This window comes from Botryllus schlosseri, chromosome 3, assembly GCF_051294905.1.
Source record: "Botryllus schlosseri isolate E-star chromosome 3, Bs_hap1, whole genome shotgun sequence".
Classification (NCBI taxonomy): Eukaryota; Metazoa; Chordata; class Ascidiacea; order Stolidobranchia; family Styelidae; genus Botryllus; species Botryllus schlosseri.
The window spans coordinates 822,729-840,899 of NC_137238.1; the positions used below are offsets into that span (position 1 = coordinate 822,729).

The 18,171-nt window shown below is 40.3% G+C and overlaps 2 long non-coding RNA genes across 2 annotated transcripts in view; both read left to right on the forward strand.

Annotated features, from left to right (window-relative positions):
• LOC145435518 (uncharacterized) overlaps positions 1-18,171 on the forward strand; it is a 446,234-nt gene that overhangs the window by 211,537 nt on the left and 216,526 nt on the right. The gene's annotated exons all lie outside the window — the stretch shown is intronic.
• LOC145435463 (uncharacterized) lies at positions 7,846-10,476 on the forward strand. The gene is made up of 3 exons (XR_013913853.1): positions 7,846-8,231; positions 8,432-8,585; positions 9,232-10,476. It is a non-coding gene; the product is annotated as an uncharacterized LOC145435463 (long non-coding RNA).

The following is an 18,171-nucleotide window of genomic DNA, read 5'->3' on the forward strand; positions in this document are numbered from 1 at the left end:
GAACGATTCCTTTGAAATATCCAATTTGGAGAAGTCGATTTAGAGACTTGATTGAAAGTAATGTTTTCGAAGCTAGTCGAAGAATTAATTATCTCATGAATTATACTGCTGGAGAAGCAAGAGAATCCATTGAAGGATATATTATTGATGCCACTGATGAAAGCTACCTCGAAGCAATGGCAACTTTGGACAGATGGTATGGTGATAAATTGGCGATTTATCAAGAGTATATAAGACTAAAATTCAGAATTGGCCAGTTATTTCGACGAATGACGGAGGCAAAAGCATTCGAAAATTTTCCAATTTCTTGAACAGTTGCAAGCGTCTCATACCGAAGGAAGGTACCCGACCTATGCTGGATGATGAGGAGTTGAATCAGAAATTGTCAATCAAACTTCCGAGAACTGTTAGAGAAGCCTGGTCTAGAAAGGTATTCGCTTACAAAGAGAGACGGAAGTTGACAATTGAGGAAGCTGCAGGAAAGGGCATGTCAGTACCTGACATACCTAGCTTTCCTCCATTCAAGATGTTCACCGAACACGTAGAAGAAGAAGCTTTCATTGCATCTCAACCTGTTGTTGGGACCGCAGTTGGGATCAGATTGTTGCCGAGCAAAGGAAGAGTAACCCTCAGCAGAGCCGCAACAAATATGTTAAAGCAACACGAGCATTTACCACAAATGTGAGTAATTCTGATAAAAATGAGCTGATAAAGGGTGACCGTGGTCATACAAAGCCATGCCTATTGTGCCAAAATCTACATTCAGTGGATGCATGCATTGAATTAAAAAACAAAGCTTATGAAGTAAAGATTGAATTCATTAAGAAAGAAGGATTTTATGCTTTCGATGCTTGAGACATGGACACATATCACGGTTCTGTCGAAATCCTCTTCATTGTTCGATATGTGAGAAAAATCATCCGACGTCACTACACTCAAATAATTCAAGGTCGCAAAATGCTGCACGCAATGGGACGCAATCCTTGCAAACTGAAAGGGATAAACCAGATGGTATGAGAGCCACATGTTTGATGGCGTCTGCCACAAAAAGAGTTCGAACTACTAGAATAGTTCCAGTGTACGTTTTTCAAAGAGACAATCCTAGCGTGAAATTGAAGACTTAATGTGCATTGGATGAGCACAGTGATGCCTGTTTCATTTCGGAAAACTTGTGTAAAGCGATGGATGTGAAAGGTATCGAAACCACGACCCGAGTTGATTGTCTGGGTACTGGAAGTACCTCAAAGGCATTGAAGGTTAAGTCGTTATTCATCGAAAGTTTGGACTGTAACTCATTGGCCTTGCCAGCCTGCTATTCTCGTGAAGAGATTCCAGTCAATACAAAACAAATTGTGACACGAGAAATTGCATCGAGTGATCCAAGTTATGCTGAGATTTTGAAAGAATTACCAGAGTTCGATGGTAATATTGAAGTCGGACTTCTGTTGGGAACCGATTGTCCTAAGGCACTCAAGCCTACTGAAGTGATATCAAGTATGAAGTCTGATAGCTATGCTGTAAAAACTTTAATGGGCTGGAGCATAGTTGGATTGACATCAGGAGCAAGACAACCTGATGAGCGATACTGTAATAGAATCCAGAGTCAAGAGATGACTGAAAGTAATTTGGTGCCATTGTACAGTACCAAAGAGATGATATCGCCTAAAGCAATTGCTCAAAGTTTTGAACTTGATTTTTCTGAGTACAGGAAGAACTCGAATTCGTTCATGGGAGGTACATTTCCTGCGAATGAAATGATATCGGACAGAAAATTCATGGAGAAATGTGAAAATAGTATCAAGTTCACTGAGCAAGGGCGTTACGAGTTGTCACTACCGTTTAAGAGTGACAACCCAATTATTACAGATAACAAGCCACTGGCATTGCAACGTTTGAAGAGTATCAAGAAGCGTATGAAGCAAGACGCTCAGTTCAAGATGCATTATTTTGAGTTTGTCAACAAACTGATAAAGAAAGGTCATGCTGTTCGAGTAGACAAGAATGACCATGGAATTGTTGGCAAGAAATGGTACTTGATACATCACGGAGTTTATCATCCGATGAAACCTGGAAAAATCAGAGTGGTGTATGATGGCAGCGCCAAGTTCCAAGGCGTTTCTCTGAATGATCTACTGCTTACTGGACCTTGCCTTACCAATAAGCTGATTGATGTATTGATGAGATTGCCTTACCAATAAGCTGATTGATGTATTGATGAGATTCCGTAAGGGAAGTTATTGTTGGACCGCAGATTTGGAGCAGATGTTTTATTCAGTGAATCTGTCTCCCAACCATCAAGACTTCTTCAGATTCCTGTTCTGGGAAAATGATATTGAAGGTGAACCCATCGCGTATAAAATGAACGTTCACAGCTTCGGAATATCCAGCAGTCCAGGCTGTAGCATCTTCGCGTTGATCAAGACTGCGCAAGAAAATACGAAGGAATTCGGAGACTCAATTGCTAAGGTAATATTGAGCCATTCCTATGTTGACGATATTTTATGTAGTGGAGATGATATTGAAATGATGGCATCCTATGCCAAATTGACGAAGGACATGTGCAAACGTGGCGGCTTCAAACTAACAAAGTATGCTGCTAATCATCCGATGATTTTGAAACAAATTCCTACTGAGGAATGTTGTATTGAAGCGACAAACTTGGAAGGATAGCATGCACCTCCTCCCATTTTGAGAACTCTTGGAGTTGAATGGTCAATAGAACATGACAGTTTCATGTTTCGCATAACTTTGAAGGACCGTCCATTCACAAGACGAGGTATTTTGGCAACGGTTTCCAGTGTTTGGGATCCGCTGGGATTTCTCAGTCTTGTTTTGCTTGAAGGAAAACAGATATTGCAAGCACTTACAATCATGATTGGGACGATGAAGTTCCAGAACAACTACGTCCAAGATGGGAAAAGTGGCGCATGGGATTACCAGAGTTGGCAGATCTTAAAATCAAAAGATGCTTTAAGCCTCAAGATTTTGGAGAGTTGAAGAAGGTGGAGCTTCACCACGTCAGTGATGCATCAAGTTATGCATATGGTCAGTGTTCTTATTTGAGATTGATTGATGAGTATGACCGCATTCATTGCTCACTTGTAATGGCGAAAGCAAGAGTTGCACCATTGAAATCTGTGTCGATACCGAGACTAGAATTGACTGCAGCTTTGGTGTCTGCAAGAATCAGTACTATTCTCAAAGAAGAGCTTGAATATGAAAATGTGACTCAAGTATAGTGACAGTAAGTTCTTGGATACATATCAAATGAATCAGAGAGATTTCACATTTATGTTGCTAATCGCGTGCAAGAGATTCGTGACAAGAGTGATCCGGGGAATTGGTATCACATTCAGTCAAAGTGCAATGTTGCAGATGAAGTATCTCGTGGCATGAATCCGTCTGAACTGACAGCAACTTGTCGATTTGTGAATGGACCGGAATTTTTGTGGAACGAGATTGAACTTGCCAAGAAGTTAAGAGCAAGTCAACAGTGAATTGGAACACAATGATCCCGAAGTGAGAAAAACGGTATTAAAGACAAAATGTCAGGAACAGCGCAACTTGTCAGAGTTGATGCTGAAGTTTTCAAGAATGGAAAAGGCCGTAAGATTTGTCATGGTTATGAAAAAAATTCGTGCAATATTTGAGAAGGAAGTCACCAGCTGTGATTAAGCAACAGTTCGAAAGTAATTTCACTGTTAAAGATGCGCATGGTGCGAAAATTGAATTGATCAAGATGGCTCAAAGAGAAGCCTATCCTGAAGAAATTGAAGTTCTGGAAAGAAAACGCAATGTAAAGAGGAGCTCTCCTCTTTCTAAGCTGAAGCCATGTTTGGATGCTGATGGAGTGTTACGAGTTGGTGGTAGATTAGATGCTGCCAATTTGTCTGAAGAATTGAAGCATCCTGTGATTTTGCCAAAATCACACCATGTTACGACTTTGATGATCAGAGATATTCATGAAAGAACACATCATCAAGGAAGAGGCATAACGCAGAATGCCATCAGAGAAAATGGTTATTGGATAGTTGGTGGAAGATCTTTTGTTTCCACAGTAATTGCAAATTGTGTGACATGCAAGAGACGGAGGGGAAAGTTCGTGGAGCAGCTTATGGCTGATCTTCCGTCCGATAGATCTGAAGTGGGACCTGCATTTTCGTTTTGTGCATGCGATATATTTGGACCTTTCATCATCAAACAAGGAAGAAAGGAGCTAAAGAGGTATGGAGTTCTGTTTACTTGTCTTACTAGCAGAGCAGTAAGAATTGAAGTAGCTCCAAGTCTGGAGACTGACAGTTTCATAAATGTGTTGAGACGCTTTATATGTCGAAATGGACCAATCCGACAACTGAGATGTGATAGAGGATCTAATTTTATTGGAGCTTCAAGAGAGTTGAAGCAATCATTCGAATTGATGAACGAAAATAAAGTTTGTGAGTTTGTGATTATTTTCCATTCAAGTTTAATGTACCCTTGGCTAGTTCACAAGGGGGAGTTTGGGAACGTCAAATCAGATCGATTCGTGCTGTACTAAACACGCTTCTTGTCAAGCATGGACAGCAATTGGACGAAGATTCTTTGTCCACATTCATGGCTGAAGCTGAGGCTATCGTCAACTGCAGACCTTTGACTGTGGAGAATTTATCAAGCATTGATGGTCCGCTACCGTTGACACCTAATCATATACTTACTGGGAAGTCAAAGTTGGTTTTGTCTCCACCTGGATACTTCGGAAGACCTGATCTTTACGCGAGAAAGCGTTGAAGAAGAGTGCAACATTTGGCAAATGAATTTTGGCAACGATTTCGAAAGGAATTTTTGCAGAATTTGCAACTACGCAGCAAATGGAATGACACCAAGCGAAATCTTGAAATTGATTATATTGTGATCGTAGCTGACGACAGCGTGGCAAGAAATTTCTGGAAGTTGGGAAGAATCGTGAAGGTGTACCCTGATGAAGATAGTCATGTTCGCAAAGTTCAATGCAGAATGGCTAATCATGCATTGGATAACAGAGGGAGGCCTGTGACTGAGACTGTTTTGCTGGATCGACCGATCCAAAAATTGATTTTGTACCTCAAGTCTGAGAACTATAGGGATTGATTCCCGACAAGGAGCCACTTTGTATATTGTGTTAGTTTCGTTTGAGTGTTTAGAAATGCAACATTTCTAGGGAAGCCATGTTAGAGACGTAGTATCTATGTTTAGATTGTGCAGTTGTGCATCATTCACATTTAGTTAGGACCCTTTGATGTCATGTCCGGCTGGATACATTTCGTATAGTAGTTGGCGCGAATTTGTAGTGAGAGTAGAGCCAGGAAAGTTGTTTACCGTATTCTATTCGTAAGACATTGTGTCAACTTATTAAAGATTCAAGAGACGCAGAGAAGGTTGTGCTTTGTCTTGCATTGAGCACGCGTTGAACACTACCGGAAAGAAACCCTGTGAGACCTTGCATATAGTAATTTGCCTGGGATCGCAATAATCCGCATTTCTTTCCTTTTCTTCGGATAACATTTCCAAGACGCCAATATCTTCTTCGAAATGAGTGTGATCTGATAATATCTCTTTTTCACTAGCGGCTTAACACAGAAGTCTATTTACAAGAGAGCTGAAATATGGCCTTGAAGAAGTACTTGTGTTGTATTGCCAAAATCGAATTTGTATGTTCGCTCCGCGTGAAAACCTCAGATAAACATGCTGTACGTTATATATGAAGTCTTCTTCTGAAGGATAGGTTTCGTTGTGATATTGCTATGAGGGATCATTGCACAACTATTGTTATGGGGGATCATTGCACAACTAACTTCACTGCCACCAATGGAAATCGCACATGAGCCTTTTTTAATGCAAAGCCAGCATAGTGGAGTGTTGCACTTTCAAATCGTCCAACTTCATCCCCAACCAATTTTTTCTCTTTGCATACCACCAATTAAATCAATTCATCCAAGTGCTTGAGCAATTAGTCTTGTCGACCTCTGATCTGCTGCTTGGAGCATCGGTGTTGCTGAATCAGTTTGAAGGAATGTAACCTGACCTGCCTCATTTTGTTGGATGCCATATGAGGTTAAAGTGATCCGCTCATCAATATCTTTGACTATATCCTCCGTAGAAGCTTGACAAATATTGTCATTCACCTTATTCACAACACACTTAAGAATGGGTCCGTCTACTTTGTGCCTTTCAGCTACTAATCTATATGTCGCAGCTATTTCAACTATGTCGGATGTCGTTTATGTGCGCATGTACTACCAGCAATCAGCAGATGTGGTCAAACTCAAGTACTTTGATAGTGCCTTTCAGTAGTGCCAATTCAAGTAGTTACCCTCAACAGTTTCTCAAGTAGAAGTAATATGTACTTCAAACAGGAGAGGAGTGACGTGGAATTCGACTTGAAGGTGGTGTTTTTCGGTACAGCTCCTAAGTCTAGTAGAATCTACTTCCTCCTAAAAATACTATGCTAGTACTTCGGAAACTCAACAAATATACGCTCTCATTGACTGTCAAAATCTGGAAAATTCTGTTTACGGACGTAGTTGGTGGGTACGCACTGCAAAATCACACCAGGAATAATCTAAAACCCTTCGGGACCTTTCCGATTAATTCGATCAAGCAAGCAATTCATTCATGGTTAAGGCTAGATCTGAACTATATATAATGCTTGGGAACCTTTTTTGGTAAGTACTGATGGTTTTGAAGATCAAAGTTCAGCTCTGTTATTAGTAGCCTTACAATTAAACACCCACGGAATACACGATCTCCTTCTCTCGCGCCACATATCGACCATTTGCGAAAATATGCAATTCCATATCAACTAACGAAACTGATTTTAATTCATACATCAAAGTTTGTTCAGCAGAACCCTTAATCACAGGCATTTGATGTGTTTGATGACAATTCGCGTATTACCTAGCTTACAAAAACCCCATCAAAGCAAAAAATGTGAGTAAATACTTTATTTATAATCGGTTGATACAGAAGTCATTTTATTATTTGGTAAAGTTACTCGAGGAATAAAGTTCAAGAAATCCTGCTAAACCTGTTCCTCACGCTCTCTGGTCATGCCGGTCCAATCCCAGTGCTGGATGACAAATTTGTCGCTGCAACTGATCTCTTGATACGGTCCAGTTAGATAGTTTAACTTCAAAAGTAACTGCTGTGTCCGAGGTATTGATCAGTTTAGGAAATTTCTGAATTTTCATTTCAATTTATCGCTTTATTACATGCATTTGTACTCTTATTGGTACAAAATTGGTTTGTTAATTGTTGGTATTGGTCCGCAGAAGACATATTTTGCCATTTTCAAACTTTGTTTTTAACAAGTTGACAAAATGCCTTGCGACTCGAATGTTCAACGGCGGGCATTCTTCATTGCAACATGCAATAATTCCATTTCGAAGTTGCCCGAACTCGGCTTCCATGGCACTGTCGAGAAGACGGCAAGAACACGTGTTTCAGTAAACTGTATATATCCTCTGCACTGAAATTCATGTGTTTGAATATTAGGATGGATCGTTCACCAACCAGTTCATTCAGTTCAGTTCCTTCTGATATATTTGGGAACACTGGCTTCTGGGGTAACATTGGCTGTTCGGAAAACAAATTATAAGCTTCATAAATTTTGTGCGCAATGATTTGTTTTTCTGCACTCTGGATCGTGTCGTCGCCCGTCGTAAAGTTATACTGCTGATAATCATGTAATTTGTCTCTTGATTTTGAGCGACAATGGTCTTATTTTCAAGCGATTTCAGTCTTAATTTTGAGACGAAGAGTTCTTAAAATGATTTTTTGTAAAAAAAAGTCTTATTTTCAAGCATTTTCGGTCTTAATTTTGAGACTAAAAATTCTTGTTAAGACCGATTTTAGTCTTTAAGACCGATTGTTCTTCAAGACATTTTTTCATAAAAAGTCACTTTAAGACAATAAGACCAAAATTGTCTTATTATTTTTGTAGTGTGAGTATATCCATGAGGCCCTGAAAACCAAGATTATTGATAACAATGCTTTTCGAAGACAAAGCCACCAATGAAGAAATTGCAAAGGTTTTGACAAAATATTCTGAAGAAGAGATCAAGACCAAGCCAATATGGAACTGCGTCTGTCGTGAAATTTACTCGAAAAAATGCTCGAAAATTCAGATGAGAAATCAATTTAGGAAAGTTCAAGAGAGAATACTAAGCAACATGCCGACAATTCTGAATATAAGAGCAAGTTTGTTGGAACGAGAGGTAAGTGATATTTCTCACTTTTCAAATTTGAACACTTTTTAAAATTTCAAATTTGCCAAATTCAAATCTGGCAAAAAACGAAAATTTTCAACTCAAGATCTAAATTGAAGTCTGCTAGCAATTCTATACTTATTCCGGACATTTCAAAAGTATTCATTGTGGATTGCCTGACAGAAATGCATCGCAATATATTTTTCAAGGTCAGAAATCTGAAGCGTGAACTAGACTGACTACCTATGGACAAAGAATGGCAAAGTTCTTCTAAGACTCAGTGCCCCAGTTCCAATTAAGAATGAAGAAGATCTTGAAAAGATGAAGTAATTTACAACGTCAGCCACCACTGGTTCTGAACATGTAAGCCTACATTTAAATATGGCTTCTGACCACCCACAACAGGTCAACGCGATCAACTTGATATCTCAGACTTTGAATACGACAACGTATAAGATATCAGATTCAAGCTCTTGAACAATCGCTCGCGTACACTTATACATCCCCAGTATAATTGGTACCTCTGAAACCAGACTGCCAGAGTGACCCCCCCCCCCACCAATATACACCTAAATGGGTGTACATTTAATTTACTCCCCATCTCCCACCAGGGCAGGGGGTGTAAGCCTTGTATATAAAAACCTTTACGATCCGATATAGTGGATTCTTATAGGCTAGATATTTCTGGCATTGACCAAGTATGGGTCCAAATTGACTCTACTATAACAAGCTTGGCTAACTAACTAGACCAACGGATATCATACATCTTATCTGACAAAGTACGCCTCTTTTGTACTATACTTCGTACTTTCCTCATTAACAAATTTTTCTACCTATATGCTTTGCATGCAATCCAGTTAACAACTTGTCTACAATAATATCACTATCTTCAACCTAAAACCCCTACCAGAAAGTTCTTTCCGACAATACATGATTACTCATATATTGACACGAGGTATATGAGTAATCGATTGAATGAAACAACGCTGAAACCTTATTCATACCACAGATGATTCACAGCAACGGACAGGAACTTCACCTGGAACAAGACACGTTCCTAACCCACTTCGTGCCAAGAGACGGGACATGCTTTTTCACGCTGTTGTTGATCAACTACAATTCGGACAAATTGCTAATTTATAGGATTCAAAGTCAATTAGGAAATATGCAAGCAAAGAAATTTATAACAACTGGGACCAACTGAAAGAATTTATAGAATACAACCAACAGGACGAATACTTGAAAAAGATTGAAGAAGATGATTTTTACGCGGGCCACTTCCTGATACAGGCAACTGCATATTTTCTAAAAACAAACATTAAAATTTTTCAATTTACGGGTACCAGCACACAGAATGATATATATTTGGCAGATATACCGATTCACCCACCCTCTCCCTTGCCCTACAAAACCTCCACTTCTGGAGCCTCCGCCCTTCCGCCTTAGCCAACCAGACATCCTCACGCACCCTTGCGAAACCGACACCACTCCCCTTCTCACTGGTAAACCTAGCCGATCGGTTCCTGACCCTCCCGCATCCACCCTCACATAACATTTGAGTGATGGCAACCCATAGCTATTTCGTCTTCTACCCTCTTGCTATCATAATTTTAAAAAGAAAACTATCAAAAAACTACTCGGAACTATCCATACCCACTTCATTTCATTTCACTACTACTTACCTATTCCCGATACCGACATTACCATACCCTACCAACACAACTCCTTCGATATCTCCAACCCATCCCGTTTACTCTATATTACAAACCTAACCCAAAATTTGAATTCGGCTCGTGAAAAACTCGACACTATACTAAATTATAAATATAAGAACCCAAAATTGTCCAGCACATCAACTAAATTATTTACCCTCTACTACCAAGACATACATGACCTCCTCACTACCACACACCATAATCTAATTAATAAAAGTACCACGGAAGAATTCGACAAACCTCGCACTGCTTTCCACAATTTCACAACATACACTCCGGACTCCGCTCTGTCTGATATCTTAGGTGTAGGCCCCTTCTTTATACCCACCCAACAATTTCGATCCCACAATAAATTCAAAAATGAAGTCACCCGTGCAGTACTTAACTTACTTTTAAAAACCAACCCCCACATAGAGATTAGAGACCCCATTAGAAAACCCAAACCTTTCCTGAAACCCATTTCGCTCCCAATCTCCAAAATATTCAATTCGACCATATCCAAAGCTCATTCGCAATATACCCCAAGTCATGTTAGGGATGTCATATACTTTGGATAACTTAAATACCAATCATATAAAGCCAACATTTTCTAAAATCAGGAAGAACAAATTGAACGAATCGCAAGTAGAAGAGACTTAGTTATTAATATTTCGGATAAAAATTTCGGTTTCTGCATCAATTCGACCAACTGGTACATTAATGAATCCGTTAGACAATTAGAACAGAACATTTACACCCCTATTCAATTTTGCTTAGAAACAATGTTAGATAAGGCCCTCAGTGATAGGAAAACTATTACTGAGAAACGTGCAGAAACCTAAGGATCATTGAACGTTGCATTTTTAGAACTAAGGACCACATCCCTCTTTTCAACCTTTTACCCAAACCCCATAAATTGGGACTAGGACCATTCAATCATAAAGACGAACCAAAACTTGAAGGCAGACCCATCATTTCGGTTCACTCTTGGATAACTGTAGAACCCGGCATAATAACCCACACCTACACCGGCATAATAACCACTGAACTCACCCGCTATCATCGAACATATTCGAAACCCCACTACCTCCAAAACACCATCCATCGATTTCGAAGACGACAAAAACATATTCGGCGCATTACCCAATAGAAAGAAATTGAAACAATATTCAACAACCAATGAGGAACAAGAAAGTCAAGAAGAAATTTATCACTCCGTGGAAATAAAATTGAACTATATATACCATATTGAACATTTTTTTCAAATAAGTTTCACATCATATACGATTTAACCACTAGTGCAACATACCGTATTACTTGATATTTCTAGATACCGTATCCATTTCATAATGCTTTTTTCAAATATATAATATTATTTTCTGTATACCATGCCTAGAATAATAACCAACTTTGTATAGCAGGGAATTTAGAACCTCAGGCTATATAGACGTTACTTATAGACGTTACTATTACCATACATCTGTTTTTCTTCACATTTAGACATTAGTTATTGCTATTTACGTTTTTATTGTTACTCTTTCTTGTTAATATATGTTCCTATACACAGAGTCGACTCTTTCTTGTGAATATACACCGTTTCCGTTTACCTAGGCTCCTCGCCACCTCATCCGCGTCAGCGGTGTCTTACAAAAGCCTAGAGATGGGCCGTGCTAAAAGTCGGCAGTTACGGAAAATAAGAAGAGTAATTGGCCTGGTGTAAATGACCATACTCAGGTAGCACGCCTACTTGGGTACCACAAGGTATCAAGATGACATGAATTGTGATAACCAGGTGGGGAAACCAATCGGTACCCGTACCTTTTTTGGCCCCATATTACAGAGGTATTTTATGGGGAACCATGTGGGTAACCCACTAAGCTGGTAGCGAAGACAATATTACGACCCTGGTCCTTGTAGCAGTGCCAGTAGCAGTGACAGTGTAAGTGGGCCGAGAATTCGACGTAGACGATTATCGATAAACCCTACACGTTAGCTAACTTTAACATTGTATACAGGGTTGCCATACCGTCCTTATTTCTAAGATTTGTCCTTATTTTGGAGGGCCACGTCTTAGAAAACTCGACTGTCCTTATTTCTAAGAAATGTCCTTATTTTCGACTTGCGTCCTTATTTTGTCTTATTTTAAACCTCTACAGAACTTCGATAGTTTTCCTCTGGTATCTGTGTTGCATAATATTCTCAAATTAAGCTTTTGCGTCGAGATTTTATGACATCATAAATGAAAGGAACTCTCCTGACGTTCACACCACAAGATTTGTTTTCTAAGTGGTGAGATGGGTAGGGCATGCAGTTAGTGATAGCAGTTTTGTCTGTACCAAACTACCGCAGCGGACGTCAATTTAGCAGTAAACAGCAGTACCAGGTTCCTGCTGCTTGGTCTACAGCAGAATAAGCTCAAGCTGTGGGGAAGGCAGCATTTATTGCGTAGTGAAAAATGCGCAGTGCTGTCGACACATTGTTTAAAAAGTAGTAAAGCTATAATTCATTGATAAATTTATCTAAATTCTATTGCACCTGCGCATATATTTTTAGCTACTAATAAAGCTAAATCTGATGAGTTAAAATGAGCAGGCGAACATTTTTCGTGACGATTATTAGAGAGAATTCAAAGGCATATAACTAACCTTGAAGGGCGAGTGTTTCGCACATTGCAATATCTGCAAAGCTGCAATTGTGACATTAACGTGGAGGCCATATGAAAGGCCGCTATTCCAACTCACATTGATACCCCAAAACATAAAAAGTATGTCATAATGATTATTTTAAGCCAGTCGGTGAATAATTACTACAAGGCAGCTGCTGCTGAGAGTACCATGGGCATTCCATACTGTCAAACACCAGCAATCATTCCTCGCCAACGATTGCACATCGCAATTGTTCAAAGCAATATTCCCCGATCCCAATACCGCAAATAAGTTTTCATCGGCCAGGACCACGACTACCAGCATTGTTACGGGAGTTCTCGCTCCATATGCTCAAGAAATGATTTTGTCTCAACTTGGTGTACGGCCTTTTCCCATCTTGGTTGACGCCTCTAATCACAACGAGTCGAAGAAGTTTGGTTATCACCCTATGGGGAGGCCCAAAAACCAGCGTTTTTTTGGGGTGGGGGGCTGACGAAGTGCTGTTACGGCCCTTAGTAAAGGTAAACTTAGACCTGGGCTGTTGCGAGATCCATGAAGCACTTTCTAATAACAAGGAGTTGCTGGAGCAGATTGTTTCTGGCGAAAAGTATGGAATATAATATGCCACGGCTCGTATAAATACAAAGTATGTACAAAAACGCTCTTTCATGCTAATCAAATTTCTCGACTGTCCTTACTTTTGGGTCCTTGTCGATGGCAACCCTGACTATACAGTACATACCTGCTACCACAACTCACTCAAACCAATATATACGGCAATCTGAGTACATATTAACCTTTACGGTGGGTGAGTGAGGCCGTCATCACCAGTGGTGCCACTCCTAGTGTTTTAACACTAGATCTAGTGTTTTTTCGGTCGTCCTAGTGTTCTAGTGTTTTTTTTCGCACAATTTTGCTAATCTAGTGTTTTTCTGCAATTGTGCGAACAATGAATATTCTAACGTTAGACTACTAAATTATACGCTAAATTTATCGCTAATAACGCGATTTGGTCTCTCTGGCTGTGTTTGTTTTCAACAATTCTGTCTGTGGTGCAGTAACAAGCAATTATTATATAGCAGGGTGCGCTGTAAATCCGTACTTGTGAGCGAAAGTCTCTGAAAAAATGAAGAGCGATTTCGCTCTGATGCTCTGTCGTTTCTTGGTGAACTGATTCTGGGATTCGGGCAAGATTTTCCTTTGCCGAGGACAGCATAATTGAGTGTATTGAATCCATTAACAGCCATATCAACACAAAGAATAGTAAAATCAATCATTCCTCTAGCTGTGCAATTTCCTCTGTGATATTATTTGATGAACTTGATGATTTGTCGGAAGAATGGGCTGCTTTGGCAAGGTCGCAAAATGAGCTGCAGGTTATCAGTCAATGCCCTCCAACAGAATTTTTGCAAAAATTGAAATCTGTACAATCGATTCGGTGAATCAAAATTCCCTTTAATGGGGAAGCTCATGAAGAATCTCTTGGCATTGCCACATTCCACTGCATTCGTGGAAATGAAGTATGCTGCACATGATATCTCCCCATCGTTTGGTTGAAGATGTACGGTAGTGATCAAGATGCCACACAAAAGATACTTATGTTTGATGGATGGTGTACAATCGAAAGATAATTTTTATGATGCCGTACAATTCGAAAGCGACAATATTTGATTTTTCTTTGCGCTATTGAATTCGTTTCAATAATTTTCGTTGACCAATCATGTAGCCTATATCAATTCGTATCATTAATTTTCGTTGAATAATCAAGCAGTATATCATGCATATGTATCGAATTCATGTGTGGAACACTTCTCATCTATGGATTTGTACCTTGGTCATCATGATTACTTGGCAACGGCAAATTTTTCCTGCAATTTACTAATCTAGTGTTTTTTTCGCCAATCTAGTGTTTTTTCACGACATAATCTTGTGTTTTTCCGCGAACCTAGAGTGGCAACACTGGTCATCACTGTTTAAGTGTAATTGTTGAGTTATATTTTCAACTGAACAAGACACACACAATGTACAATGCGATAAGACACAAAGCGATGTAATGAACAGATAGTAGGATGCCGACCGACGCGCAGTTGCCGTCTTTTAGACTGACATCTACCTCGGCTTAGAGTGCCAGCCGTCACAGTTACTTTCGATGTTGATCATTTTCGAGGCCACGGCCCTTGCTAGCGATTTCCATAACTTGCGAGTGCATTCTTTCGTCGAGTCATTCTCGGGTCTCATGTCGGAAGAAGAGGAGCCCGGACAAACCTCCGACGGGAGTGGAACCGAGGCCGCCCGATTCTCACCAGTACTCGAATTCAATTCATATGGAGATGGAATTCAATTTGGAAATGTCCCAGCGACCATCATCGCAAATGAATAAATGGGAAACCGATTATAATATGACTTTACTATATAGATCAGTGGTTCCCAACCTTTTATTTCCCGTGGCCCCCTTGCACAGGCTTCTACCGCTGGTGGCTCCCTGCTTACCACGAAAAAAGATTTGTTTGAACGTGCTTGCGTTTATTATTTTAATGCCATCTTTGATGGTGTTCAAAAGCAAACAAAACAAAACGAAATAAGTCAACGAAAGTTAATTGACCATCAATGCGAGATTTGCTTTTGGGATCGTCTGACGAGGGTCTTTATATTTGGCTCAGTCTTTGACACAGCAAGACGAATGTCACTGCCAACATCGAGACGGTTTCTAGATTTTGTTTTGATGGTAGCCAGATCAGAAAACCCAGATTCACAAAGATAGGTTGTGGCAAATTGAACGAGCAGTACAGAAGCTTTCTTGCTGAGTAGCGGATATGAATCGAAAAGAGACATCTAGAAACTGGCAAAATCTTCTTTGTTTTCAAAAACCAATTTTAGCGCATTTGAAACCTGTAGTTCTGCCAGTTCCTCTGCCTCTTCTTCAATAGGGTCAATTTCGGTGTTGAACGGGTCTTTGTACCACGGAATATGCACACGTATTTTGGGAAAATAATATTCATACTCAGCAGAGACGATTCTCAGGTGCTCAGAGATGCAAGTTTGGATGTCCACGGGTGACTCAACATTTTAATTTCCAGGTATTGGCTTAACAGAGGGAACGAGGAAGTTAAGCGTACCTTGATTCGTGCTCCCCAAACTCCAATTCGAGCGCATATTCCAGCTAGTTTATCTTGAACGTCACCGACTGTTACATCACGGCCTTGTAGGGAAAGGCTCATTTCATTTAAGCACCCAAATGCATCTGCCAAATACGCCAGTATCATGACAAACTCTTCATTTTGAAAGTGGGCGTGGAGATTGTTTTTGTTTTCTTGCAGAAAGATTTCCACCTCAACACGGAGTTCATATAGCCGTGAGAGACATTTCCCTCTGGATAGCCATCGAACATTTGTATAAAATAGGAGCCGAACATGTTCAGCTCCCATTTCTTTGGTAAGAATTTGAAAGAGTCTGTGGTTTTTGGCCCTCGCACGTATGAAGTTAATCACTTTTACCGCGTCGTCCATAACTTTCATCAAACTGGGAGGTAGAGTTTTTGATGCAAGAGCGTACCGACGTAATGAGCAGTGCGAGGACGTCACGTGGGGCCATTCTTTCTTCACAAGCGTGACGAACCCCCCTTTGACACCAACCATCGCTGGAGCACCATCCGTAGATATATGTTTGAAATTTTGCCAGCCGAGTCCATTCGCTTCGAAAAACGAGTTCACTATAGTCTTCACATCTACTGCGGTGGTGGTGCCTGGCATGGCCATTGCAAAACAAGAATTCTTCTTTTATCTTTCCCTCTTTTTATAGCGAGCAAAGGCAATCAAGTGATTTTCCAGAGCGCAATTAGTAGATTCGTCCAGCTGAAGGCTAGCCTGAATCTTGCTTTGTTTGATTTCAGAGCAAACTTGCTGACATACATTAACAGCCATATCATCAATGCGTCGGCGAATCGTATTATTTGAAAGAGAAATCTGCTGAATCTTTTTCTTTTCTGCAGGTCCTATCAGTAGTTCTACCATTTTCTCCGCACATGGCTTGATAAGGTCCTCGGCTATAGTGTGCGGCTTCTTGCACCTTGCAATCCGATATGCCACTTCATAGCTACATTGAAGAGCTGGCTTTTCCTCCGGCAGGAATCCGAAATGGTTTAGTGTTGCTTCACGGTCGAATCGTACTCGCTTAGCAGCCAAAGCATCGTTGCCAATGTCATTTCTCCGCGGATGATTCTTGTCGTGGTGGTTTCTGAGTTTGGATGGACGTAATAACGCATTGGACATAACATACGAGCAATGCATACATTGCGCGCATTCTAGGCGATCTCGGAGAACTTTTGTAAAGCCGAAAGTAACATAACTTTCTTTCCATTTTCGAACTTGAGGCATTTTGAATTTAAAATTTACGGTAATATCTATTTGAGTCTAAAATAGGCTAGGTTTGACCGTTGGCTCTCTATACTTGATATGAAAAGATTCAATTCCGTTATTTTGAGCTCCTGAGAACGAGACTAGTAGCTGCATTTTCTTGACGTAGCCTAATACAACTATACCGGGATACCGGCATTACTGATTTATCACGTACGGCATACCACATGATTTTCATACCGGCATACCGCCCACCCCACACATGCAGAACAACACACAGGTATCGTACCAACCCCTTACTCCCGACAGAGAGTGATAGAGAAACTACAACTAGCTAGCCTGCTGGGGAGGTACAACCGTCTCTCCCGACCTCGTCTTCGTTATCTGCATGCCAGATTCAGCCATCTCTGATCCTCGACTGTACCACAATTGTGATGTCATATTTGAAACTTCACGCGTTAGCGTAACAGCGGCGTACGAAGCACCCACTGTGATGCAGTGGTTCCGATCATACGCAGCAGACTGCACGACACCGAAGAAATAGCACGAATTCAAAACCGTCAAACGGAAAAGTTGGTGAAAAATCTTTCCTTATCGTGGCCCCCCCTGCAACTGTCTCGTGGCTCCCCAAGGGGGCCACCGGCCCCCGGTTGGGAACCACTGATATAGATGAACAAACCTTGCTGTAGGAAAATATAAAACAAGCATCTATTTCGGAAAACTACTCGGTCACATGTGGGAGCCGTATGAAAAATCGACCCGTCTTTATTGACGAACATAACAAGTTCCAATTATTTTACGAGTAAAATTAATCCCGAGTTAAAAATAGTAGATACAGATAAGGGATAAAGGTAATGGGATCTACGCAAGAAAAAATAACGCACGCTGTGAGGAATTGAGTAGGTTACTCTAGCATCGGAACTTTAAGTTCACTTCAGTATGACAAACGGTCAATTTTAAATAGTTCAAATAACATTGACGAAGTAAAGCATAGTAGGGGTTTTAATGTTCGATGTTCGAGCAACCAACAGGGATCGCATAATAGCTAGAAAACTTTACTACATACGGAATCACCTTTATTATTCGATGAAATAAACCAAATAACATTGATGGAAAATAAGGTTGGTTCCTGTGTGGGTGATATATGGGAAATCTGAGCTCCTCTATAAGTGGATTTCTCATGTTTCAAGATGACTTGATAACAAAAACCAGGGATATATAGAACTCCGGGATGGCTGACTGCGTCAATTGCGTCATC